Source organism: Acinonyx jubatus, chromosome B4, assembly GCF_027475565.1.
Source record: "Acinonyx jubatus isolate Ajub_Pintada_27869175 chromosome B4, VMU_Ajub_asm_v1.0, whole genome shotgun sequence".
NCBI lineage: Eukaryota > Metazoa > Chordata > Mammalia > Carnivora > Felidae > Acinonyx > Acinonyx jubatus.
This window is the reverse complement of record NC_069387.1, coordinates 130,734,905-130,762,010: the sequence shown is the minus strand read 5'-3', so window position 1 is coordinate 130,762,010 and position 27,106 is coordinate 130,734,905. Positions and strand designations below refer to the sequence as shown.

Here is a 27,106-nt window from a genome sequence, read left to right as displayed (position 1 = left end):
GTAGACACATACTGTGCCAGGCATACATAATGGAAATAATGCTACCATTTTATTGTACTTGGAAAATTAATTTCTAGAAAATTAAAAACGAAGACTCCTCCATGAATATTATCTTAGCTCATATATGTCACATATATTAAGAGGTATTTTAAAAAATAACTAGTAAAGAATACATAGATTACTCTTTACACGTGACTTTGACATTCCCTACTGACTTTCCAAAGGGTGGGCAGCCTTGTGTCTCTGTCTTTTTCCTAGACCCCAGGCCCCAGTCATAATAGCACCAAGGAAGGTTCCCGGGTGACATGACGTTCAGATTGTTCCTAGGTGTTCCATCTTCCCCAAAGACTCTCCTCCTCCTTTTTCCAATCCTTGCCACTTGATAACGTGGCTCCAAAGTCACTTTCTCTGTGTAACCTTTCCAGACCCACCAAGTAGAGCTGAGTTCTCCCTCCCTTCTGCCCCAAGGGTATCCTGGCACTTTCTCAGTCAACTACATCATTTAATGGAAGATTTTTGCAATGATTTGTTTACTTCTGTATCTTCCCTCCTAAGCTGTAAATTTCTCCAAGTAGAGAGGGTCTCGTTTGTAATTTTATAGCACAGCACAGTGCCTGGCACATAGTGGGCCCTCGATAAACATTTGATGAATGAACGAATGACCTTCCGTCTCTTCTGTTTTGGCTTGTGCTGAGCTATGCAGATGAGAATGAGGTGACTGTGGCAATGTGACAGAGGAAAACCAACTGACTAATACGGTAGAGACCTTTAGTTTGCTCTTACAAACAATGGATTTTAAACATTTGAGCTCATGGGCTGCAGATGATAAGGAATTTTGAAACCAACTTTTCCTAGATGATATTTCTGTGTGTACTAAATCTGGATGGTTGAGAAGTTCAAATAAATGATTAAAGCATGTAAAGCAGAACGATTAAGTCATCTGGATCATTTACTGCAGGAGAGAAACTTAAAGAGACTTAATAATGGTTCTTAATGAAAGGAGAGATTGTATTCCAAGGACAGCTAAACATCCTCCCTCTGCATGCACACAAAAGGAGACAAAATGGGATTACAGTGCTGGGAGACATACGGTAAAAACAAAGAAGTCAGTTTCAGGTGGGATGCGGGAAGTCATTTCAAGTTATTGTTGCAAATAACTCACATGTTATGGAAGGCTTGCTCAGAACCAGGCATCGTTCCAAATGTTTTACCATGTGTTATTTCACCAGATCCTCACAATCAACCCAGGCAGGTCCATTTTTTGGATGTATTTCTCCCATTTTACAGGTGAGGAGATGGAGGCGCCATTACTGATGGTTAAGTAACTCACCTGGGCGGCACAGCTGGGAAATGGTGGTGCTGATGCTCCAGCCAGGGCCGCCTGGCCCCGAGCTGTTGCTCTTACCTACTCTGCTTACGGCTTTACTAGAGGCTGAAATAGAAGCCAGACAGACCCTCGTCTCAGGACGGAGACCTAAAACTTAGCCCACGGAAGCTCAGTAAGTTCCTGTGGCTCCTTTAAATTTGAACAAGAAAATCCTTGAGCACATAAACTGTCCTTCATTGCCAGGGCAACTAGTTTTCTCATGGGCTTCACTACACCAATGTGTGTGTGTGTGTGTGTGTGTGTGTGTGTGTGTGTGTTTGGTGAAATTGGAGTACCTGCTTTTCTTTTCTTTGTTCTAGTGAGTTGGTCTACCAGCTCGTCTTTCTAATGAGATGTTGTGTTTTGTTTTGTTGTTGGCAGTCCGCACACATGGTTTAAGCATCCACATGTGTGTGTGTATTTATAAGAGCAGACACCAGTCGAGTCAAATTTAGATGTTATGATTTTAGCTCCATAGTGATGGAATTTACTCTTGGGGCTGAAAAGTCAGCATCTCCTCTGTTCTTTTTTCCAAGGCAACCTTGTTTAGCTTGCCCTGGGGACATAAGCAGGGGGGTCATGGGCAGCACAGAACAGGGGCAGCTTGCTGAGCAACTCAGATGCTGAGCACAAGGAAGTCAAGGCTACTCGGGTCCTCGTGCTGTGCCCGGCTGCAGGATGCCTGGAGGCTTGCTCCGTGGAACCAGGGCCGCCCAGTAGGAGCCCTGTGAAAGGGTGTGAATGAGTCACTACAATTTTCAGGTTGACTGAGATGACTTCTGTTGATTTTCTTCGAATTTAGATCTGTTATCAGTGTTCACACATGGGGCCTAACGGGAAGAAGGGTGAACATTTTCTTGATAGTGCCTGGCCTTTGGCAGGGTTGTGATAAGATTTGGGTTAAGATGTGACTCTGCAGGAATGTGTAGGTCAGCATGTGTGTCCTGGGGTGTGCTGAGGGCCTCCAGGGGGCATGCTTCAGTGTCCTGAGCTGGAAGGAGACCCATCAGGTTAGGTACAAATGTTTTCTGATGTTGTATACGAGTCGCCTGGGTTGCTACTTACTATTTTAGGGCATCTGCAGGCTCTGGGAGTTGGTCAGACTTTAGGGGCCATAGTTTGGGAGAAACACTTACTTTTTAACATGGGTCCCCCACCATGACTAGATAAATTATCGGTGCCTTGGTTAAGGGTTTGGGTTCTAGAAGCTCACTTAACTTTTCTGGTCTGTTTCCCCATCTATAAAATGGATATGACAATGGTACCCACCCCCTTGGGCAGGGCTCAATAGATTAATACATGTCAAGTGCTTGGAGCAGTGCCTGGTATTGAGTTAGCATTAAATCTGTATTTATATTAATGCACACATCTTTGTTGATACAACTTCATATTTGGCAGAGGACCAGTTTCAATGCTTGTGCAAAATAGGTGCTCAGTAACTATTTGTTAAATGTTGAAGGAATTAGAAGAATGGATTTAGTGGCATACGTGAATGGCAACTTGCTCTGATTTCTCGGGAACCTATAATTTTGGGTCAAACTGGACATTAGATTTAATCCGCTATAGAGAAATATTTCAAAAAAGTGGAGTTTTCTGCAGTCAAACATCCACTTCTGCAGAAAAGAAGGGAACGGAGATGATGGTTTTGCGTGAAGATCACAGTGGGAATGGCATGAAAAATTGAATGGAAGGACAGGTAGCAGGGTCCATGACTCTAAAGCAAATAAAGAGAAATATCTAATATAATCAGACACTTTAAAACTACAAACTTATGTTAATTTTGAGTCTACAAAAATAAAAATAAAAAAACAGGAGTAAAATCTCTGACTTGTATTTACCGTGTATTGATTTTCTAATAATGACAGCTTGAAATGAATAATTTAATTTAAAAAACAGAAAGAAAATGAACAGTCTAATGTTTTAGGACCTGGTACGTTTTAAGAGTGCATTAATATTAGGTTGAATCGTATGAAATTGCCACTTCTTTTGGTGAAAAATGGTCAGACATTGTCAATTTCATACGGTTCAATTTAAGTTTTTTAAAATGTTTATTCGATTTTGAGAGAGAGAGAGAGAGAGTGAGAGAACAAGCGTGAGCTCGAGCAGGGGAGACAGAGAGAGAGGGAGTCACAGAATTTGAAGCAGGTTCCAGGCTCTGAGCTCTCAGTGCAACCCCTATGCGGGGCTCGAACCCACTAACCACGAGATCATGACCTGAGCCAAAGTTGGAGGCTCAACTGACTGAGCCACCCAGGCACCCCATCATATGGTTCAGTTTAATATATTTAAGCTAACTGACACTAAATCAAAACACTTATGTTACCTTGCCCTTTATTGCCTTTTAGCTATGGCTATAGAACTGAATTGGCCAATTTTATTTGTCTTAGCCTCTTTTGCCTCTCAGAATTTGTGCACAGTCGGTGCTAAACAAATGTTTTGTTAATTGAGTGGGGTTTCTGTTATCTTCTCTCAAAAATTAGGCCTAAATTTTGCTACACTACCTAATGTCAAGACTGCCCTTAAAATATAATTAACAAAGCGTTAGCTTCATTTCATGTTTCATGATTTAGATAAATCCTTTCTGTTTCTTATTTGGGCAGCACTGGGAAGCTAATTTATACATTATTAATATAATGTAGAGGCAAACAAGACTCCGCTTGTGCACACAAGCCATGACAAGAATAAATTCAGGTCAGATATATTTTTGCAATTAAGGAAAAGTGTTATTATAATAATGAGAAATGACTGTTTATGTGACATATCTCTGCACATTAAAATGCATTATAGACTCATAAAGGAGGTGAATGGCAGAATCAGGCAAGCTTTCTCCTGAAGGTTCCAATCATTTAGGACTTGGTCGAGGCATCCAAAGCGCCCTGCGATGAACCGAAAATGATAACCTTCAGGATCCCCAGGAATGAAGAGCTTCATTATTATTCATATAAGATTTCATAACAGTTGGGATTGGTCCAAAAGTTAGGAAACGTACTGAAATAACCGAGCAGGCAGCATGAAATGATTTTCAACGCAGAAAATAAAAATCTTCTATGGGGGAGAGGTGGAGAATGTTCAAGGAAGAGTGTGAATAACACATGAAGTATTATACCTGCTTGGGCCTCAATTTTCCCCTATTTGTTACCTACCCCCTGGAAAATATTCATTCCCTATAACATCTGTGGCTGCAAGCGTGAATGGGATCATGCCTTAAAATGAGATGCATTTCTTAGAGGGAGAAGCCAGAGTTCTAAAATGCATTATTTAGGGTTTTGATTGACCCAGAGCTGTGAGAACAGCCACATTGCATAAGCAGAGCTCTGAGAAAACAGAGTTGCTTTCGTTTTTCAAACCGAAGAACCACAGTCCTCTCTCTGTTTATATCCTTAGACAAATCAAAGAAATGTGCAAGAGAGGGCTCACGAAATCACCAGTTTTAACTTTCCCCCCAATGCCATGGATTTTTCTTAGAGATTTTTCCCCCTGAGTGTGAGGCACACACGAGTCTGCTCGGTCTGTGCTGTCTAATGAGATCCCAGCCCAAGGGGATGAGTTCCTACAATAATATTGTAATGCTAATTACATTTTAGAATGGTTAGGGCAAGAATAGTTCCAAACATACTCGAGGTAATAGCTGGTCCTATATCCAGAAGGTCAACAGCTCAATCAAAGAGAGAAAAAAATGAGCATATCTTAAGAAAGAGTTCAAGTGGTTTTATACAAGAGCTCTCATTAAGTCTACAAGAACACTTAAAATACTGGTAGAGCGAGGTAATTCTATATTTCCCTTTTTAACTCATTGAAAGCCCCCGATTTCAGGGTGCAGTGTCTGAGAACAAGAGGCATCTGGCAGGTGAAGGGGAGGTCGTGTGTTGTTAAGGAGTTGGCTGGAGTTTTAGGTTTGGGGTCCGTGCCAGGACCGCGGCACAGAGTTTGACAGAAGCGGGGCGTGGACTGCTGATGAAAAAGCAGAGGTGAGGCTGGAGAGTTTGGTATCAGATGAGGGCTCTGGGCCAATCTTGTAATACAGTAACGACACAGCTTTAAACCGTGATGACAATAAATCCCTCAAATAATTGCGCATCAAACCGCTATCCACAAAATTACTATCTGCTCTCATCAGTGCAGAGTCCATAATGGTGTTGGATCTTTTCCCCATTTTCCCCTTTTTCTATGATTTCTTTTTTTTTTAATTTTTTAAATGTTTATTTATTTATTTATTTTGAGAGAGAGAGACAGCATAAGCGGGGGGGGGGTGCAGAAAGAGAGGGGGACAGAGGATCTGAAGCAGGCTCTGTGCTGACGGCAGAGAGCCCCATGTGGGGCTCGAACTCAGGAACCACGAGATCACGACCTGAACCAAAGTCGGATGCTTAACCGACTGAGCCACCCATGTGCCCCTCTGTGATTTCTAATGAACACAAAAGAGGAGCGATCGGAAACTATACCCGTTGCTTTCTGTTTTAGATGGACTGAAGTTATCTTTCATTTCGAAGTGCATAGTATTTTAATCTATTTTTAAAATATTTATTGAGCACCTATTACGTACTTGGCAATAGTCATATGGCTAATCGTTTTAGAGATAATTCCTAAAAAAGACTTTCTGCTCTGCCAAAGATAAAGTATTAAAATAACAAAACAGCTCAAGGATTTTTTTTTAATGTGCTAAAAACTGGTGCTTTTCATCCTCCAAGAACCCCCCCCACACACACACACTCTGCACAAGGAGATCCTTTCAATAAGGGTGCGATGCAATCTGGCATTGTGTGAAGCATAGTCTAAGAACTAACAATTTCAGGGGGACCATGTTCAGTAGAGAAAATACAACTAAGCTGGAAGTGAAGAATGATTTTTATAATTTAAATTACAGGAAAACTTCAGGGCTAAAAATCAGGTGACAATAAAAGTTACTTAACTCACTTCAAAGTAGGAGTTTGCAATGTACAGGAAAGGACAAAGAGGAGTAATAAAAAGCCTCTATGACCCCACCACGCATGGAGTCTTTGCGACTCTTTTTAATAGGCCCTGTTCCATTTTAGATGGGTTACGTGAGTGAAAATATTTCCATGTCTGAGACCAGTCTCTGGGGATAAAACCTTTTTTGGAGGCCATTTTTGGTCCCTGGAATCCCCTTTTAGCCTCTGGCAACTCTACTTTGCGTTGTTACTGGTAGGGGAGGGCCTGGCAGATGCTACCATGGATCCTGCCCTTCGGCACGTCACAGTCTATTTGAGGGGATCGAACCCCTCATAAGTAAGGCTGACATGAGTGCTGGGGAGGAAGACTGATTCTGTCTGGGGAAGGACTAGGAAGAAGGGGCAGGTTTGGGGCTAGCCCTTCAAGGCTGGCTTGGATTTAGGAAGGTGGCTATGTGGGGGATGGGGTAGCTTCAAGCAAGAGGGAAGGCCTTGTTCCAGAATGGTGAGCAGACATGGTCCTTGGAACCGGGTGTATGTTCTCAACAAAATGGGCGTGCTCTGGCTGTAAAAGACGTTGAGGGGCCTCTGGCTTATTGATGGGGAGGTCAATGCCCTAAATTCTCTCACTTCCTTTTCCAACTGTGCTACTGAGTCTTACTGAATTTTTATATATCATCCAGCTGCTTTTTAAACCCTAAAATCATGTAATACGGTCATAATTTACCTTTGGAGAGCATGTTACAATTTATAAATGGCTTTTTTATCCACATTATTGCGTTTGATCCACATAACAGCCCTGTGACACCGCAGGCTCATCTCCACAAGCTATTTCCTTTGAAAGTAACTACTACTTATAGAAACTACTAGCTATAGAAATCAGAAAAATTTCCACTAGCAGCCTTATTGTGTTAGAAGTGCACACCAGGATACAGTCAGCAATTTGGGAGACATGAAAGAAAGGGTCCTGAGATAGATAGCGATGGAGAGTCACAGGAGGATGATGGGATTGTGGCTTTGGAAATGAGTGATGCAGAAGGTAGAGAGGATGGAGTGCGTGTAGGGTAGCGGTTCATTAGGGGGTGGGTGGTGGTACTTAGCACAGTACCGAACACTCAGCAAGCCCATAGTCAATACCCGTGCCACCACGAGGGGGTGTTGGGTGTGTATCTTGAGCAGTGCCAACAGCACAACTCAAAAATATAAAATGGTGGCTTTTAGAACACGGGAACAGAATACAATGAATATTCTTTTGTAACATCGAGGAGTGAAAGGGTGGGTCAACCTGGAGGAAGGGAGAAATGCTCATCTCTTTTGATGCCTCTATGTTGTCTCTCGTTCTGCAACATCTCCATCTATGGTGACTTTATAAACTGCCTCTCACATACCGAAGCAGCGCACTTTGGCAACTACTTTGTAGAAGCTAAAACAACCAGGACACCGTGATTGCTGTAATCTAGTTGGAATGAGTCTTACTGACTTTGGGTACATCAACATATCCATTTAGCCTGATGCAAATCAGTTTGCTTTTCTACTTAGAGACATGATGTGAAATGAAATTAATCCAGTCGCAGCAAAGTGAGCGAATTCACTTGAACAAATCCCTTTCTGTGGAAAAGAATTTTGTTTTGCAGCTCATTTGAAACAAAATCCACATGGCAGTATAATGCCTTCTCTGGAACTGAACAAATGCATTTATCCCAGTTTTATTCACAGCTAAATTCACATCGGAGCTATTTTATATGATAGTGTACTCTATTGTCCTCAGGTGAGGGTCACAGTGAAAGTATTTGCAGAATACTTTCTGCAGTGGAACTTAGCCTAAGGACTCTCACCCCAACTGGACTATGAACTCAGCAAAGAATGACAACTCCTTCGAGAGACAAAAGAGGCTAATGAAAACCAACAAAACCCAACATGTATCTTTTTAGATTCTCTCTTCTTTGCCTTCTATTGTCAAAGGGGCAGTCAGCACGCAGTATACATTTACTAAATACATTTTGGTGGTGACTATCACAAGCAGGCAGGACTTGGAGAGGATTCCAGACAATATCAAAGGGATTAAGAGGTTGGGGAGAGGATCCTAGGGTGCCGTGCTAATGCAATGGAGATCCTTTACCCTAGGAAAGAGAAGGCTGGGTACGGCCATTCTTGGGTTGTTCAGCATACTGAATGTTAGCACATAGCCACCCTGGTTGGATGAAAGAAGGCCGATTTACATCTCACGAAGGGGATTTGGGCTTAGGAATGGCGAAGAAGCTTGACTGAGATGGATTATACAACACGATCTTTCAGACATCTTTCTCTGGAAATTTTACAGTTGAAGAGTAGATAATCTTTCTGAAATGATTTCGGTGCGGTGCAGCAGGGAAATGACCCCAAGGACCTTGTAAGCTCTATTCCAGTTCTTCTCCCATGATTTTTCACCAGCTGGTGTCAGGACCTGGCTTGATCCTTGCCTACTGTTCTCCATAGCTGGAAGCACTTGACCCCTTCCTGCGAGTCTACCATACTGTAAACTCAGCACTAAGCCTTTTCTCGGTTGGGAGGGATTTAAGAAGCTCACTGTGGCTGAACGCTTGGCTAACTCTGCCTCAGGTCACCCCCTGCAGCAGCCAGGCTCAGAGGTGTCCCAATTCTAGCGAATGGGATTTTGTCTTGCTCCTAAGTCCCTGTTTTACTGGATTTACCTGAAATCCACTGTGTCCTCTGAGGCTAACACCTGAAATCCTTTCTTGTTTTCCAGGCCTAACATCATTTGGGGATCATATCTAGTATCCACTCTAGGACTGAAGCTTTGTGTCTCTCCAACCTCCCCCCAGCTCATCTCTGGTGTCCCGTCTCTGAACCCCATCCCTGTTCCCTAAAGCTGACTGTCTTTGTGCACAGAGCACTGGTGACCATGTGTTCTAGATGTCTCTTTTCACCTGTGGCTGGATCCCCTACTCCCTTCCTCCCATGTCCCTACCATCATCATTCAGGCCACTGCCAGCCTATCTGTTCTCTGGCCGTGTTGTGACATACCACAAGGCTCCATTTTCCCATGGAGTTGTGTAGTGTATGGTTGCACGTCTGACTCTTTACCTACAAACTATATACCTCCGTAACAGGTTTTCTCAACATTATTACTATTGACATTTGGGGCTGGTTAAATCTTTGCTAAGGGGGCCGTCCTGTGCAATGTAGGATCCTTAGCAGCATTGCTGGCCTCCACCCACCAGACGCTGGTAGCATCCCCCACCCCCAAATTATGACAACGAAAAATGTCTCCAGGAATTGCCAGGTGTCCCCGGCAGGGAGGGGATATCAAATAGCTCTCTGTTGACAACCCCTGTTCAACAACAACTCAGAAAGTCAACAGTATTTTAGAGCCAGTGATATATACTTTGAGAAATAGTTGGATGTGTATAAACTCTTTAAATCTGGCAAAATTTTAATTAACTACTCTAAACTCTTAATCAACACAAAATGCAATTTTACAACTGTATTATGATACAAGACGGATGCTGGGTAAAGTGGGGTGAAAACGCTGTACCGTAGGTCAGTTCTTCTCATATTTTATTGTGCATAAGAATTACCAGGGGAATTTTCTTAAAGTTCAGATTGCAATTCTGAGGCAGGGTCTGAGACCCTCATTTCTAACAGGCTCCTAGGTAGAATCAACACTGGTGTTTGAATAGTTGATAGCGATGCCATAGATCAAAATCACTGGGGAGGGGGAGGGGAGGAGCTCTTTGAATCTTAATGATTACAAGGTCATGAGAGCAACATTAAAATTTGCATTGGAGTGACAGATTAGGAAAATGCGGATGTTCCCTGCACCTTTCTGTAAGAAAAAAAACAAAACTGCTCACAAGTGTGAGTTTTGAAATGCAACATTTCGATTAGCTGGAAATTAGACATGTTATACAAGTTATTGTGAGTTCTCTGCTTGGGCCGGGAAAGAAAACCTATGATCTGCTAAGCTAGTTTGGTAAGACTTTTAGGGGTTTCCAAAGGTCTGACAGAAACCTAAACTTTAAGGTCTTTGAAGTCCTTATTTTACTAACGGAAGAGGTTGGGGTAAGGATGCAGCTGGGGAGGGGATGGAGAGAGAAGAATCGCTTTAAACCAAGCTTTGCGACCAAACAGATACACCTTATCATGTTTACTCAAATCACAAATAACTGCACTGAAACTGTACTGACATCACAAGAAATTACCATGGCCCCAAATCAGACCACTCAGCTATAGGTTTAAAACAGTTGCAATGAATGTTACTTACTATAACGGACAGTGGTAAGCATAACCAAATCTTCCAAACGCTGCTGAGAGCCTGAAATAACATTTTCCTCCTCTCGCATGATATGCCTCTAAGGAACTTGTACTTACAGTTTTGTAGACAGTGGACTCACTGTTGTACATCCTTGGGAAGGAAATGGCCGTTCACATTTCTTCCCAAGTCAGACAGACTGAGGCTCACTTATCTGTCTAAGGATGTAGATTTGTCCAGGGTTGCAGACAATTCACTGATAGGAAGAAGATAATGAAGTCCTGATCCTTTTTGAGACCTGTTCTGGGGGATCCAACATGAGACTAGCTACGCCAGCAACAAATACCTGCTGGGAGACAGTACTAGTTTGCTAGCTCTAAAATAATTTTTAAATGTTTATTTATTTATTTTGAGAGAGAGAGAGAGAGACAGAGCGAGCTAGAGCAGGAGCAGGGGAGGGGCAGAGAGAGGGAGACTGAGAATCCCAGGCAGGCTCTGCTCTGATAGTGCTGACGCAAGGCTTGATCCCACAAATCGTGCGATCATGACCTGAGCCAAAATCAAGAGTTGGTCACTTAACCAGTGAGCCACCCAGGTGCCCCTGAAATATTTTGATAGGTTGTTATCAATATGACTTAGTACGGTAGGGATAAATGTCTTTGCGTTTAAACCTCTGTGCCTAGGCATGTGTGTGTGTGTGTGTGTGTGTGTGTGTGTGTGTGTGTGTGTATGTGTTTAATTAATAGCGTAAGTAGAGAATAAGGAAGATCTGGCTTAATAGTAACGCATGGGAACTCATGGGTTTTAGTTGACCACAATTTCGGTATGAGTCAGCAGTGTGACACAAATGCCAAAAAGGCTAATACAATCTTGGGCCATGTTAATAGAAATATAAGGCCTAGAGCAGGGGAGGCAATGACTCTGTGGTGTTCTGCATTTGCCAGATGGCTCCTGGGGTGCTCTGTCCCATTCTGGGCACCACGATCTAGGCGGGACCTTCAACTGGAGTCCGTCAGAGGTGGGCACTTAGAATGATGATGGATGCAAAATCCCATCATGGGAGAGGAGTCACAAGAACCAAGGATATCAACGTTTGAAGAAGACGATTTAGGGACATAACTGGAAGTGAGAGAAGAGTGGGCTATCTGGGGAAAGAGCCCGAGGCACGGTTTCTAGTGGCAGAAGTAAAATTTCTGGCTCCTCCAGGAAAAAAAAAAAAAACCATGAGAGCCTTCTCAACGCTTGTCATTTAATATAAGTAAATGGATAAAATAAATGGGTCATCAGCGAAGAAGACCCAGTTCCTCCCCTGATTTCTGTGAAGGATGCAAGTGTGTGCATACACTTATGCCTCTTCATCAAGCCACCTCCCTCTCCTGCAGGTGCACTTCCTCCAGAAAGCTCTTTCTACAAAGTCCTCCTTGCCCCACTTGCTCTGTTATCTCCTCCGCATGAGTTGGGCCCCGTGGTTTTCATTTGCCCAGTTTCCCTAACAGCTTGTATGTTCCTTAGGGGAAAGGAACCATTTTCTTTTGTTTTTATTACCCTAAACGTTCTTGGTAGCTCTGGGTGTCGTGAATTAGGGATTGAGGGGATGTCTGCTGATGGTAGCCCAAAGATGAATTAAAGTAACCAGACAGGTAATTTTTTATAGCATCTATATGACAGAGCATTACAGCTTGTTCTCTTGATGATAATAGCACCTAATTGACCCTTCACTTCATGAAATAATTTGAGCTGACAAAGTTGGCTGAGCAGTAAATCTTACTTTTCCCTACATCTTGCATTTTAATGGACTTTATTTATGTATTCATTTATTTTTTGAGAGAGAGAGAGAGAGAGAGAGATTGCGTGTGCACTTGCGCAGGCAGGGGAGGGGCAGAGGGAGAGGGAGAGAGAGAATGTTAAGCGAGAGAATGCCCAGCACGGAGCCCTACATGAGCTTGATCATGACCTGAGCCTAAATCAAGAGTCAGACGCTTAACCCGGTGAGCCACCCAGGCGGCCCTTTACATCTTGCATTTAAAAATAAAAACTGTGTATCCGTGCTGGAAAAAAACCAAAACGTTCTATCTAAGAGCACCATCTGCCTGGCTCCAGGTCTTAGGAATTGCTCTCCAGCTAGGGCATTTTTTTGACTTTACACTTTCTCCTTCTTTGTTTATTTGGGTATTTACCAGGTACCAGTGTCACCATCATACAAGACCTAGTTGATGAAGTGAATTAGTAGTCTACTTACCAATACTGGTCTAAGAGACAGAAATGCCATAAAAGGAGTTTGACTACACAAGAAAGCACCATCTTATGCATTTTATAAATGAGATATTGCATATTCATATTATGTCAGAGGTAAAGAAGTGCTTTCGGGGTAACAATGCATGTCACTTCTTAAGTGTCCTGTGTAGCAGGTTGAAGAATGGTGTGGTTTCACTCAAGGACAGAGGAGGGGATAGGGCACGGTGGGTCATCCACAAAGCTGAGGAAAGAGCACAGAACATAGGAGCAAAGAGCAGACTGCTCTCATCGCTGGACAGTGTTTCTTCCCACAGTCAATGACCTGACACGCTATTGAGCAAATTATATACTTCTCAGTACAAAGGTGCTAGAACTCCATTCGCCAGCCTGAAGGTCATTGAGAAAACTCACAAAGCAAAAGGACTGAGCAACAGGGCCCCCGATTTCGTGTCTCTGGCTAGTCATCACAAATAAAGATTTGTGGCAACCTTCCTGATGGTTGAGGTGGCCGGCTTAGCCCTGTCGATAGTACTAGGCTCAGACTAGTCCCAAGGCCTAGAGCAGGGTGGTTCCTGCTATGCGGAGCAGACCTTCGGTTCTCAGGGTCTGTCTGGCAACTGACACAGGGAGCATGAGAATTTTCTGCTTGTTTTAGCTTCCTAGAGAGACTCAGAATTAAGCTGGGACTACATCATGGATTTTGTGTCCTTGGCAGCATATGCGACGGACATTTTTTATAAATCTGAAACAAATGCTTATGCGAATTTGTCCTAATTACACGGACCCAAAGATTCTCCAGATATCTCCCCAAGTAAAAGGCTCGGTCATGTCCTTTCTACTTGCAGGGCTTCTGTGTTCAGCGCTGCAGGCCTCTCACGGGTCTCCGATTTCCAAGCACATTTCAGGGACGTTAAAGGAAATAACTCTTAATAATGAAAAATCAGATGGAAGGTTTAGGTCTTTCAAGAGGAATAACCTTTATAGAAGGATAAGGTTTATCAGCCCCAAATAAGTCCATCATCATTATTTATTTCCATATTATACTCGGAACTAACCAAGAGGGATAATAAATAATCGCGGGATGTCTGTCTGAGGCAGAGCACAGAGAGCAAATCCGCTGCGAGGCAGTCAGCCCTGCAGGGAAATGAAGCAACCAGCCGAACAATGAGCAAGCAGCCCACAAAAACACTATTATGTTTATAGCTTCTAATGGGATTTGATATTGCAAAGGGACCCATCGTGACCTGGACACCAGCTTGTGTGACCTCCAGGGAAGGGTGAAAGGTCTTGCCATCTATGGCAGAAAAGGTCATTTCCCTCTGTTCTCAGACCCAGGGGGGTCAAGTAGTTCGCAACAGAACCAAAAAGGCTTTGGAGCACATGGTCTAACCTCTCACTTGACCGCGAAGGAAACTGAGGCCCAGAGAGATTACGAGGCTTTGTTTAGAGTCACGCAGGTAGTTTCTAGGAGAGCCAGCATTCAGATCTCCAGAAGCCCATCAAGGGTTCCTGTGTCCCCAGAATGCTGTGCCCGGACCGGTGTCGTACAAGGAGCCCTGCGTATCCACTTCGCAGCCTTGGTCTTAAGTCCTGGCGGATGTTAGCAAAATGACCTTGAGAGAGTCACTTAAATTCTAGAGCGTTGCTTTTCCCACACTGCAACACTGGAGGTAAAACATGTGGTGTGTCTACCTCAAAGATCAAATGAAATAATGTGTGCACACTCTTTTGAAAGACTTTATAGGGCTCAGGATAAAATAACTTCAGATAAAGGAAAATTTTCTTGTCGAGGATATATGTGTAGACTCCAGGGGAATTCCTGAAACACTAGAAATTCTGTATAAAGTTGCATATGGATGAGTGCTAGACACCCCCCCCCTTTTTTTTAAATCTCCCTGAGGAGTTTCTATGGCTCCCATCAGTTTCTAAATGTGTGGCTGACACTCTCTTCCGACCCCTACCTTACCACTGCCAGTAAGAATCTATGTGCTATGGATATCAACGTATTTATGATCAACTTCAAAGCTTGACGTATTCAAATTTGACTGTATTCATGTATTTAATGTATGGCTGAGATTTTCCTGCTGGCCTTGGAGATTCCATAATCCGTATTTTTAGAACAGAAATCTATTCAGGGGAGGAAAGCTAATCTGACCTCACATTTTGCTCCATAAAAGACGGGAAACCTATGGCCTATAAAATGACGAATAGAAAATTTTTTAAATTAATTAACTTATTTTGAGAGAGAGAGAGAGAGAGAGAGAGAGAGAGAGTGTATACAAGTGGGGGAGGGGCAGAGAGAAGGTGAGACAGAATCCCAGGCAGGCAGAGCACCGTCAGCACAGAGCCCGATGTGGGGCTCGAACTTGGGAACTGTGAGATCATGACCTGAGCTGAGATCAAGAGAGGGACATTTAACCCACTCAGCTGCCCAGTCTCCCCAGTGAATAGAAATTGCAAATGACCAATCAACCAGGGATTTTGTTATTTTTTTTTTCCTACTTGTGTACCTCCGTCGTAATATTTCCTGGTTATCTGAAAGAGATTTCTTTAAAGCCATATTTAACAAGTGAACTATCTACTTATTATTTACTGAGTTCCTACTGAGTTCTCAGCAGTTTGCTTCCAGTATTTTCCCATAAAGCACTAGACAAAAGACACAAATCATAAACCATTTGTAGGCTGCCGCATTACGCCCGTGGTTCTGGAAGGCTGAGCGGCGTGGAGAAAAACAAATGGAAAAGTATTATTCATGACCAATTGATCAATTAGGCTGCTTTTCATTAAAAAACATAAAAAGGCAGAACCAATTTAGCAATGGCTGTGTTCGAAGTGCATAAAAACATTATTAATGTTGGATTTTTTTTTCTCATTTATTCTCAGTTCTCTTTAGAAAATTACACTTGAGAGCTTTCTGTAGGGCAATTGAGGGAGTGGAGAAGACAGGACTGGAACCCTTTTGTAATGCTGATGAAGGTGCAGGACCGGACACTGGTTTTAAGGCCTTTTCTGCATACAGTTCTTTGTTTCAGAAGCAGAGACTGCCTTCTGGAATATCTGAGAGTATGAGATACCCAACCAGGGAAGTTACCTACTTGTAAGACTCATCCATCGTCCCATAAAGAAATCCAGTGGGAGCTTTTATAAATTTGACAATGGCTATAATCCTGTGTTTTAGTGGTAAAATCTTATACGGTACAGAAATGTGGAAAACGAGAGGGAGTTTTTTCCCCTCTTGACTATATCAAAATACCATCTCCTGCCCCAGGGCTCTGCGGACTCATAACTTCCCTCTTGTATTATTCCTTTCTGTTTGCTTCCTTCCTAGTCCTTCATGGTTCTATATTTTTCAGTTCCTAGTGACATCTTTTGTTGAAAGTTTCTCATACAGAGCCTTAAGCTATGTAAACGCAGTAAGTATCCTCATCTATGCTTAATGTACTGTTATCATTCAGATGAACAAAACCTAAAATATATCTTGGCTCCCAGATTTTCAGTTACTTACAAGAACTTAAAACCTGGGTGGTGGTGGCGTGAGGTCCTGTTACTGATTCCCATTTGGTTCCATTTGTGTCACTTCTCATTAAATGTGCCTGTCTTCAGAAAGACACCATTTTAGGGACTTCACATGTATACTTTACAGTTGCTCCTTGAACAGCGTGCAGGTTGGGACACAATCGAAAATCTGTGTATAACTTTTAGGGGCGCCTGGGTGGCTCAGTTGGTTGAACGTCCAACTCTTGATTTCGGCTCAGGTCACGATCTCACAGTTCATGGGTTTGAGCCCCACGTTGGGCTCTGCACTGATAGCGTGGAGCCTGCTTGGAAATTGTCTCTCTCCCTTTCTCTCTCTGCCCCTGCCCCGCTTGTGTGCACTCTCTCTTAAACATTAAAAAAATTTAAAAAAAAATTAAAAAAAAGAAAATCTGTATTTAACTTTTGACTCCCCCCAAACATAACTACTGATATAGACTACTGTTGACCAGCAGCCTAACCAATAACATGAACACTCGATTTACACCAACTTTGCTTGTTCTATGTGTCATACACTGTCTTCCTACCATGAAGTACGCTAGAGAGAACAAAATGTTATTAAGAAAATCATAAGGAAAAGAAAATACGTGTACAGTCCTGTACTGTAGTTATGGAAGAAAATCCAAGTGTAAGTGGACCCGTGCAGTCAAATCCATGTTGTTCAAGAGTCAACTACATTTAGTTTCCAAAACAATGCGATGAGATAGGTACCGTTATTACTCTCATTTTGTAACTTAAGAAACGAAGGCACAGAAAGACTAGCTTGTCCCACCTGGCCCAGGTAGTACCTGGAGGATTGGCCCCAAACCCACAGCAAGCACCCAGTAAATGTTCCTTATTATCGTTGTTGTAGTTGTTACTGCCTGATGTATACATTCAATAATGCCTGCTATTGCTGCTAAAAGTGACGAATTTGTGTGTCTAATCCTTCTTCAAAGTGTACAAAACATGGATACGATCCCTCAGTGGAAGAGTTGATTTTGGCAAGGATTATCATCTAATGCCATCAGGTGAAGTTTGTTGGGAACTAAGGTGCTACCCCAGCACCAACGGTCACCTCCTCAGGTAACTCGTTAATTGCAAAGGTGGAGAAAGTACCTTTACAACGAGAGCTCCCTGGAGTGAGGTCGCTACCTTGAGCCATAATCAAACTGAGAATCCCAAATAGACGGACAACCTGGCACTATGTGCCTCCTGATGAGATGTGATATGGAGCAGCCTGTAAAAAACGCTTACTCGAAATCTAATCAATGTGTTAGTCAAAGCTTGGAGTTTACAGGAAATACAGGGGGCAGAGGAGTAAATTAAATGACACCATGAGGGAACAACAAATCCAGAGCATGGGGCATTCTACAAGATAACTGGTCTAACTCTTCAAAAAAAATCCAGTTATTAAACAAGAAGACGTAAAGGCCGATTGTAAAATGTGCTTTTCTTTATAAAAATTAGATCCTACTTTGTTTTTAAAGGTACAGAAGGTGTTTGGAGGTCAGATGGTGAAGGTTAGATACGGTCTAAATATTAGATGATATTAAGGAATTAGAATTCATCTTCTAGGTATAATGTTAGTATTGTGGTTATATAGGAGAATGTCCCTATTCTTAGATGTGTACCCAATTATTGAGGAGTGAAGTGTCATTTTGTCTGCAACTTACAAGTACTTCAGAAAGAAATCCAAAAGGATGGAACACATATGGTAAAAAGATGGCAGTTGGTGAGCCTAGCAGGCGAGTCTAGAGGTATTCGTTATACTAATACTTCAACTTTTCTTTATGTTTGGACAATTTCCCTCACTTTCTTCATAAAATGTCTTACATCATCTTTGGAGAGCATATAAGACTTTTATCTTCCTGTACTTAGTAACAATTTCTTTTCATTCTCTATAATGTTTGTCAGTGAATGCATATTTAAAAAGAAAAGTGTTTTTAAAAATTGCTTACTGACTGTCTATTGGCTCAAGCTTCTTGAAACCTAATATTAACATTGTTGAAGAGAGCTCAGTGCCTAATACAGGGTCTAATACATAGCAAATGCCCAATACATGTTTGTAATGCTTACTTGTTAAATTTATTTTGTTCCTGAGAATTTTAAAGTGGCAGGCGAAAGGAAGAAAGAAAGGAAGAAAGAAAGAAAGAAACAGGGAGAGAAAGATGGAGACACATGAGGCTGTGTTGATCCTTTACAGATCAAGATATGCTTTAGCAAATACTCAAAATGGACAAAATGGGGGCCAATCAACCCCATCTTTTGATTCAAATAACTTAGGTCTCAAAGATTCTTGACCAAATTTTGAATTTGTTTTACGAGGGTATGAAAATGAAGAGTCTATCCCTAGGATGAATCCAGCAGCAACTAACTGTTACTTGTTTAAGAATTGGTATTATTCTCTGAGAATCATGAAATTTGTGGGAATCGAGATCAACTTCACCTCTTCCAGAAGGCAGCGGTTCTAAAGGAGATGGTTTCAGGCAGTAGGGGATATATATTTTATATAAAAGTGGAAAGACAATGACCAAGTTTCAAAGAAATAATCCATAATGATATAATTTTGCATTTTCATAGTGCCTTTTTCCCAAGGCACTTAACATCTGTGCGAACTCATTTATTCTTATAGTATCCCTATGAAGTAGGCTCTATGAAGAGCAACTGAATTAGGCTTATGAAAGGAATTTCATCAGGACCTAAGATGCAGAAGATATTCAGAAGAATGTCATATAAGCAATGGAGGTATTACTCATATTGATATTGAGCAAATTGATAGCCTCCCTCCCCTCTGTGTCAGTAAAGTCATTTTAAAAAAGAACCTATCACAATTTAGGGAAAATAAGATTCCTGTTTACTACATGAGAGACACTCCAAGTCCAGTCTAAAAAGGTAGTTTTATTCAATGACACAGGCCTCTGTCTACAAAAAACAAAGTTCTTGAAAAGAGTCCAAATAATCATTTTTCAAACTTGAAATCTAAATGCACTTAGATGGTTCTAGATTTACATGGTGTTCTTTGTTTAACAGTGGATCCTTTTGTAAAGAGGTTTGCTTTCATATTATGTTATAAACATGAAGTTTTATAGACAATGTTGGGTCTACTTATAAGCAGAATCTGCTTATATTAAATGTTCTTTCTGAAACCAAAAATAACAAACAAAAAGGTGACCCAACTAAAGAACGAATCAGTCGATGATAAATGCAGTTGTGTAGAACAAAAGATGCTTCGGCCTGAGGATTCCCACCCTCAGACGACATAACATGAGCACATGCGATCTTTTCCATTGGATTTTTAGACCCTAAACATTTCCCTCTTAATTTATCTGGGGATGTGTGTTTTCAGTACCGTGCAGATGAAGTTACACATACACTAGTAACAAGGCCTCATTCCAGGCACGTAAACACGGTATTTTTAAGTTAGGGGAATCCTTGGTGGGTATACTCAACCCTCATATTCAGGAGCAGTTGGGACAGAGAGCATAAAGGAGTTTGTCTTCAGACTCGATGCCTGAACTGGACACCATCCTAAGGACATGGCGCTAGTTATCAATAAAGAGACAAAGATTGACGATATTCTCTCAAAACCTATTTCACTGTAAAGTTTTCTCTTTGTAAAGAAATCCAAAGTGGTGTTCTTTGTAAAGGGAAGATGAATATTAAGAGAAATAGAAATGTAAGTAAGACAGCAATCCTGGCCCCATCGTGCCAACGTTCACTCATTTCTGCGCAGCCTGTCATCCCCACCTTCAACAGGGATTGAATGCTGACTGTGGAAAGGGAGGATTTCACCTCTGTAATGGGTCTCAAGTCTCTCCCTGGGGTGGCTCAGAAGCCAATTAGTGGAGAATTTTGTGTGCTGGGCTAGGTAAGGAACAAGTTCCTTTGCTGGAAATTGAACCCCATCACCAGAAGCATTGAGAAGGCCAAAGATTCACAGACCTTTGCTGATGGACCACAATGTGAAAAAGCAATATTTAGAGAGCCCAAGGGATTCATTTTAATTCAATCTGACTCACAGAGAATATGCTGCAAATTGTAAAACTGTTCAAGATCTCTAGAGTATATGGCCCGGTGTTGTATAATGACATACCTTTTTGAAGAGAAGAGGTTGAGTCTATGTCTTGGCTTTGACACCAAGTTAATAGAATCCTCTCTTGCAAGAAGGAAGGTGAAGTCTCACGTCAAAATTACTGCATGTCAGAGTACAGGTCCACCTTGTGTCTTCCAAGGACTGCATTAAAACAGGGTACAAGCTCACAGATCCATTAATAGTGCTTCCTTCTCTGCCTTATTTCTTACTCCCTCCTCCAAACTACCCCCCGTTAGCCCTGTAGTCTGTAGGCAAACCACACAGGAACTAGCAGATACAAGGGCTACAGAGAGTTGGGCGTGAGCCTTAGATTATGCGGTTTTGTTTTCTTGCTGCCAGAGTTGAACTAAAATGCAGGAGGTTCTCTGAAACACTTTTGCTTCTTTTTGCTTGGTTTCAATTTTAGCAATTTCCCCCCCTGAACAATTATGTTCACATAAGAAAATCTCTAATCCTAGAGATGATCCATCAACAAAGCTGCTGCCGCTCTGAAGGAAAGCTCCCATTTTCTCTTAGTACATTGAAGAATCCAGAGAAAAATTAGGATTTCTTCAGGGAACTTATTTAATATCACCCTGGGATCACTCACAAAGTTAAAATCCCAGCGAAAAATGCTTTCTTAGTACACTCAGCCCATAATATTATTCTTAGTCCATAACATTATCCTTAATGGGGGGAAGAAAAGAAAGAAAGAAAGAAAAAGAAGCAGCAGTTTTGAGCCAGGATTAGTTCTAACCCCAGTTTTGCCAGTCAGGCACGAGCTGGGACTGGTTACTTAGATTTTTGAGATTTCCCTTTCTCCTGAGTTGGTTGGGCTAAAGGACTTCTAGGATTTAAAGGTTTTTCACTGACCTAAGGTTGTTGTCACCTTTAGCTTCCTTTGTTCTAACCTTAAAATTTGTAAAAAAAAAAACAAAAAAAAAAACAAAAAACAACGCCCCCCCCCCCCCAGTAGGTTCCCATACCAAGTGCAGCTTGTGAAGGCCTCTTCCTCTCTTTGCTCTTGCTAGAAAATGGATTGCCAACGCTGCATCTTTGCACAAAATAAGAGACGTTGCTACTTGCTACGTAATACCAGTCAGAGTTTAGGGACTAGGCCCAAGAGAAAGAGGGAAATGTTGGCTCACAGGTTCTTCCTAGCATTAATTCCTTGAAGGCTAAGAAGGAGGGAATCATATAAGACTCAGTTTGGGGGCACCTGGGTGGCTCAGTTGGTTGAGCATCTGACTTTGGCTCAGGTTATGATCTCAAGCCCACGTTCTTTGAGTTTGTCAAGCCCCATGTCAGGCTCTGCGCTGACAGCTCAGAGCCTGGAGCCTGCTTCAGACGCTGTCTCCCTCTCTCTCTGCCCCTCTCCACTCATACTCTGTCTCTCTCCCCAAAATAAAAATAAGTATAAAAAAATAATAAGAAAAATAAGACTCAGTTTGGAGTTCTAAAATTTAGACTCACGCTACATTATGAGATGATATCCTTTTTTAACTTTTCGTCCCCTTGTACCTAAATCTTGTTTGAAATTTCCTTTTTTTGGGAGGGGGAGTTCTCCTTGGTTATAATTGCTCAGCAATTTTATTGAAATAGAAAAGAAGAATCTGGTTTGGAATCATCAGCATATTTTGGTCACAGTAGGTGCTCAATAAATATTTATTGAATGAGTTAAAGGAGGTCATTTGCTATTCCCAACTTCTTAATCCAGGATTTTCTTTTTGTTAATGCAAGCTTGTTAAATAATGCAAGTTGTGTCTGATCAGAGTTCCCACTATTTCCACAGGTTATTAAGATAGAATTTTAAAGGTAACAGCAGGTCACAGACTTTAGAACAATAAACATCTCAACGTTGGCCTTAGTGTTCTTCAGTCTTCATGGTCTAAGGACCTTTTTGGATTCCATCATTATACCCAGTAGCTTCATAGCCAGTTTTCAGACACTGAAATCCTCTGGTCACAGTCCTATCCCAAGTCAGTGGTTTCGAAGTTGTTGAACAGTGAGAGTGGGAAGGAAGGAGAAAAGACAAGTGGATAGACAAGTGGATACTGTAGGAAGTATCAGGGTGTTTTCAGCTTGCACTGTAATGAGGAAGCTGCTTTTCCACAGGGTACTACCCCTCGGGGAACAGAATAGAACCCTTTTCCTTACAAGTGTGGGACAGAATGCAGAACAGGAAAATCTCAAAAAAAGAGAAGTTATCTCAATAGTAAGTAATGATCAACAGACATGTTATAGAGCATACTGACAGGAGAGTGAGGCCACTCTACTGATCTATTTCATGGATGCTCTGTAATCGAGCAAGTGCAAAGGCAGAAGCTAAGAATAAAGACTCTAATGCGAGAATGCTGGCACAATCCTGGGACACTCCGAAAATATCAGCAAAATTGGGAGGATTCAAGAATATGTGAAATCTGGACTTCTCCATAATAGAGAAATTTTCTTTTAAAACCATACTCATTTAAAAATTTTCAGCAGTTCCTTTTGAGGGGTCATTGTTAATATCAGAATTTCTTGTACATAATTATGTTTAACTTACCTTTATGGTAAAGGGTGTACTTCTCATTCAGTAGTACAGATTCAGATATTCTCTTTCCATTCATTCAGTAAATAAAGTTTGAATACCCACTCTGCATCAGGCCTGTTCTAAGTGCTGGGAATATAGCAGGGAACCAAGCATAGTCCTTGCCCTCCTGGATCTTACTTTCTGGCCGACAATAATTACATATATCAGATGGTTGTACTACTATAGAGAATCATAAAATGAGGCAAGGGTTGGAGAGAGTGTAGCTGACGTTGGAGGGGTGGGGGTTGCAATTTTATTGGGAGATCAAAGGACGTTTGAGCTAAGTCCAGAACAAAGTGAGGGAGCCAGGCTGATGGCTCTCTGGGGAAATAGCTTTTGCAGGTATAGGGACCGGCAAGTGCAACGCCTTATGGTGGGAGCGAGCTTGATACAATGAGTGAGGAGGAGAGGAGTCAGGATGGAGGTGAGAGAGAGAGCAGGGGCCCGAACACATGGGACCTTGCTGGTCATGGTTTTATTCTGAGTCAAACAGGAGCCGATGGAAGATTTTGAACTGGGGAGTTACATGATCTCGCTTGGGTTTTAGGCTTTAGAAGCATCACTCTGATTGTTGTGTTGAGATTAAATCATAAGGGAGCAAGAGGAGAAGCAGGGAGACCAGTTAGGAAGCTACTGCAAAAGTCCTGGCAAGAGAAGTCAGCAACTTAGGACAGGTGGTAGAGAGTGGAGGTGGTGGGAAATGTGTGAATTCTGAATATACAGGGCGACCACAAAGTCTGGAAACATCAATATTATTACTTTACTGTGAATTACACTGTGGCATTGATGAACCATTTATCACCTACCAACCTCATATTACCCAGACTTGGTGGCCACTCTGCATTTAACGGTGAGCTGATGATAAGATGTGAAGTCTGGGCGACAAAGAGGGGTGTCAATGGTGACTCCAAGGTTCAAGGCCTGAGAAGTGAGAAGCAAGGATGTGTCATCACTGAGATGGGGGAACAAGCTTGGAAGATCCAAAGTTTGGTTTTGGACATATTAAGTTTGAGATGTCTATGAGAAAGACCAGTGGGGATGTCAAGATAGATATGAGTCTGGAGGTCAGGAGAGGTTAGTGCTGGAGATAAAAACTTGAGAGTTGTTGAGAGAGATGGAATGTATTTAAATTTATGAAACTGGATAAAGCCACCCAGGGAATGAATATTGATAGAGAACAGACCCCTTCAAAGTTGAGAGGTCAGAGAAATGAGAAGGAACCAGCCAAGGAGATGACAAGCAACGAGATCCTAGAAACCAAGTGAAGAAAACTGTTCACTTTTACAAAACTCCAAGTTCAGGGGGGAAAAAACCACACCAAGTCATAATTGTAAAACCGTGTATTTGGTGAGCTACAGTACTGCACCTAAATTATGGTGCCCCCAAATGGAAGAAAGCAGAGAAGGGCCTCTCACATTATGTCACTTTAATGAAGTTAATTCCACTAGGTAGAGAACACTTTACAGTTTTGCTGAGCCTAATCAACTCCCTTTCAAAGACATCCAAAGATCCATTCCAAAAGGAGGAAATGAATGGGTTTGAAAAGGAAAAACTGGGATCCAACCTTTTCAAACTGCAACAGGTAGACTTGTGACTGAGAATGTCAATGGAGGGACGCCTGGCTGGCTCAGTCGGTGGAGCACGTGGCTCTTGATCTCAGGATTGTGAGTTCAAGCCCCACATTGGATGTAGAGATTACTTGAAAATAATATTAAAAAAAAAAAAAAAGAGGGGCGCCTGGGTGGCTAGGTCAGTAGCCGTCTGACTTCAGCTCTGGTCATGATCTCGCGGCTCGTGAGTTCGAGCCCCACATTGGGCTCTGTGCTGACAGCTCAGAGCCTGGATGGAGACTGCTTCGGATTCTGTGTCTCCCTCTCTCTGCTCCTCCCTCACTCATACTGTCTCTCTCTCTCAAAAATAAATAAACATTAAAAAAAAAAAAGAATGTCAATAGAGCTCAACATCAAAGACCAAAAATTGGTCCTTGGGGTAGAGGAAAGGGCATAGATTGGACACTGAAAATTTGGGTCAAGTTCCAGCCAAACAGCTTGCTAGTTGAATATCTCTGGGCAATTTGTGTAACCTATTTGTTCCTTCAAACTCAGCTCAAGTTCACCTCTTCCAGGAAGACTTCTCTAATTATGTAGATTTAGACAAATCCTCTTTTTTACTCCCCAAACATTTTTATCACAGCAACTTATTATAATTGCTAATTTATTTTTGTCTTTTTAATTAGGCTATTACTTCTTTGTATTCCCGTAGCTCAACATCGTGCCTGGCCCTTAGCAGGTGCTCAATAATGTAGAATGAATGCATGTTCCCCAAACTCAACTTCCTCATTTGTAAAATGGAATAATTATACCTACTTTTCAGAGTTCCTTTGAAGTTTACATAAGATATGCCTAGAAAAAAAATCTTCATAAACTATCGCTCACTATATAAAATACTTGCTGTTTGTCCCCCACTGTTTTATAGAATAACAGCTTAGCATGGCATTCAAGGCCCTGAACAATCTGTTTCTAGGCTACCTTTTTAATTTCCCCCTGGCTACTATCCTCACTCCTCTAAATGATAGCCAGCTAAGCAGTGTTATAAACACACCAGCTTCTTTCATATCTCCTGCCATTTTAGATTATAATTACCTACCTACGTGTCAGTACTGATCGTGAGATCTGTTAAAATAATAATTATGATTGAAGTCGTAGGAGCTAAAAACAAAGTTACTTCCATCTGTGAAGAATTTTGCTATTGTCTAAGTCTATTCCCTCCATCCTGGTGGAATATTGGCATAGTCTTTGAAAACATGGGCTTGATTATATTTTCAATGCCTACCAGGTAGGATCACCTAGCAGTGTGGACAAGGTCTTTCATGACCTGACTTTCCACTGCCATTTCATCTACCTTTGCTGTTCCACAAATAGCCTTTGAGAAGCCACAGGAGCTGCAGTACTTGCGGTCTGACCAAGATAATAGGCTCTCTCAGCTTTCAAGTCTTTACACATGATGCGTCCTTTGCCTCTAATGGGCTCCTCCACTTTGTCTATCCAGTGAACTCCCTGTCATCCTTTAAGATTCTGATGTAAAGCTTTCCGTGAAACGTGCCCTTAAATACGCCTTGGCAGAATTAGATGCTCTCTCCTCTCTTATTACCAGATACATACCTTGTCACAATCCTCTGTGACGGTGCCTGTCACCTCCACTAGTCTGTAAACTCAGGCAGCATTGGACTCATTCTTTCTCTCTGGGTCCTTACGTCCTTACAGCTTAGCGGGATCCCTGGCACGCAGTGGGCGCTCCGTGAAGATCGGGTGAATATTTCAACAACTGCGCGTCATTGGTACCCAAAGCCCACACTGGAGGCACTCTGTCACTGCCCATCACACACACTGCTCTTTTCATCCCTGGAAAACTACCATTATTACACTCCTTTGAGGTGGAGATCAGCTGCGGGTGCCGGATCCAGTCCGTTAAAATACATCGGTAACACAAATTGTAAAAACTTCTCTTTGAAAGGAGGAATAGGGCAGCATCATAGCCCCGTGGGTTGTTAAATGAAGACATTTGCCTTCATCCCACTTGATAGCCCCAAGTTGGATCATTTAAACCCCTCCCGTCCCTTTTGCGGGACGCCCTGGGAGCAGCAGGCACCACACCTCCCACAAGCCGGAAGTGAGGGGCCGGAAGTGAGGAAGCGGAAGTGGGGAAAGGCATGGGCGCTGGCGCCCGGCCGCAGGAGGCGATCAGCCTGGGAACGAGGGGCTTGAATTTGAGCAGAAAAAGGCCCCGACGCTGGTGGCTGGATCCTCCCCTCAGGTAGTAGATTCTTGTTTGTGGGTGCAGGCGAACATGGAGGGGCTGCTCCCTGCCTCCTGTACCAGGCCGGTGCCGTCGCTGTGCGGGTGCGGGTGTGGGCGTGGGCGCTAGGGGGCCGAGGCCACCATGCTTTGCGTGAGGGAAGGCCCCCCCCCCCCCCCCGCTGTGTGACGCCATCATGTCACGCCCTCCTTCTAGAAGCTTCTGTGTGGCCCAGCCTTCCCCTCCAAGTAAACTGTGTGCTCTCCGACGGCAGTCAGTGGGCTGGTTCAGCCGTGTGACTCTATGTGACTTAGGGCCTGCGTTGCACGCAGTGGTCGTTCTGAAGTGGTTGTTGAATGAATGAAGAAATGGATGCCAAGGAAAGACC

General features: G+C 42.4%; 1 protein-coding gene across 3 annotated transcripts in view; it reads right to left on the bottom strand.

The window, feature by feature from the left end:
- The window catches only part of GRAP2 (GRB2 related adaptor protein 2), a 71,842-nt gene extending 45,035 nt beyond the window's left edge, over window positions 1-26,807 (bottom strand). Inside the window, exons 1-2 of one of the 3 annotated variants that reach the window (XM_027070676.2) lie at window positions 26,085-26,807; window positions 20,373-20,513 (exon numbers count right to left, since the gene is read on the bottom strand). The gene's annotated coding sequence lies outside the window, so the exon portion shown is untranslated. Of the gene's footprint in view, window positions 1-20,372; window positions 20,716-21,337; window positions 21,359-26,084 lie in introns of those variants that run through there. The other 2 variants (XM_053226826.1, XM_015077928.3) reach the window with 2 other exon arrangements.
- Window positions 26,808-27,106: the final 299 nt, after the last annotated feature.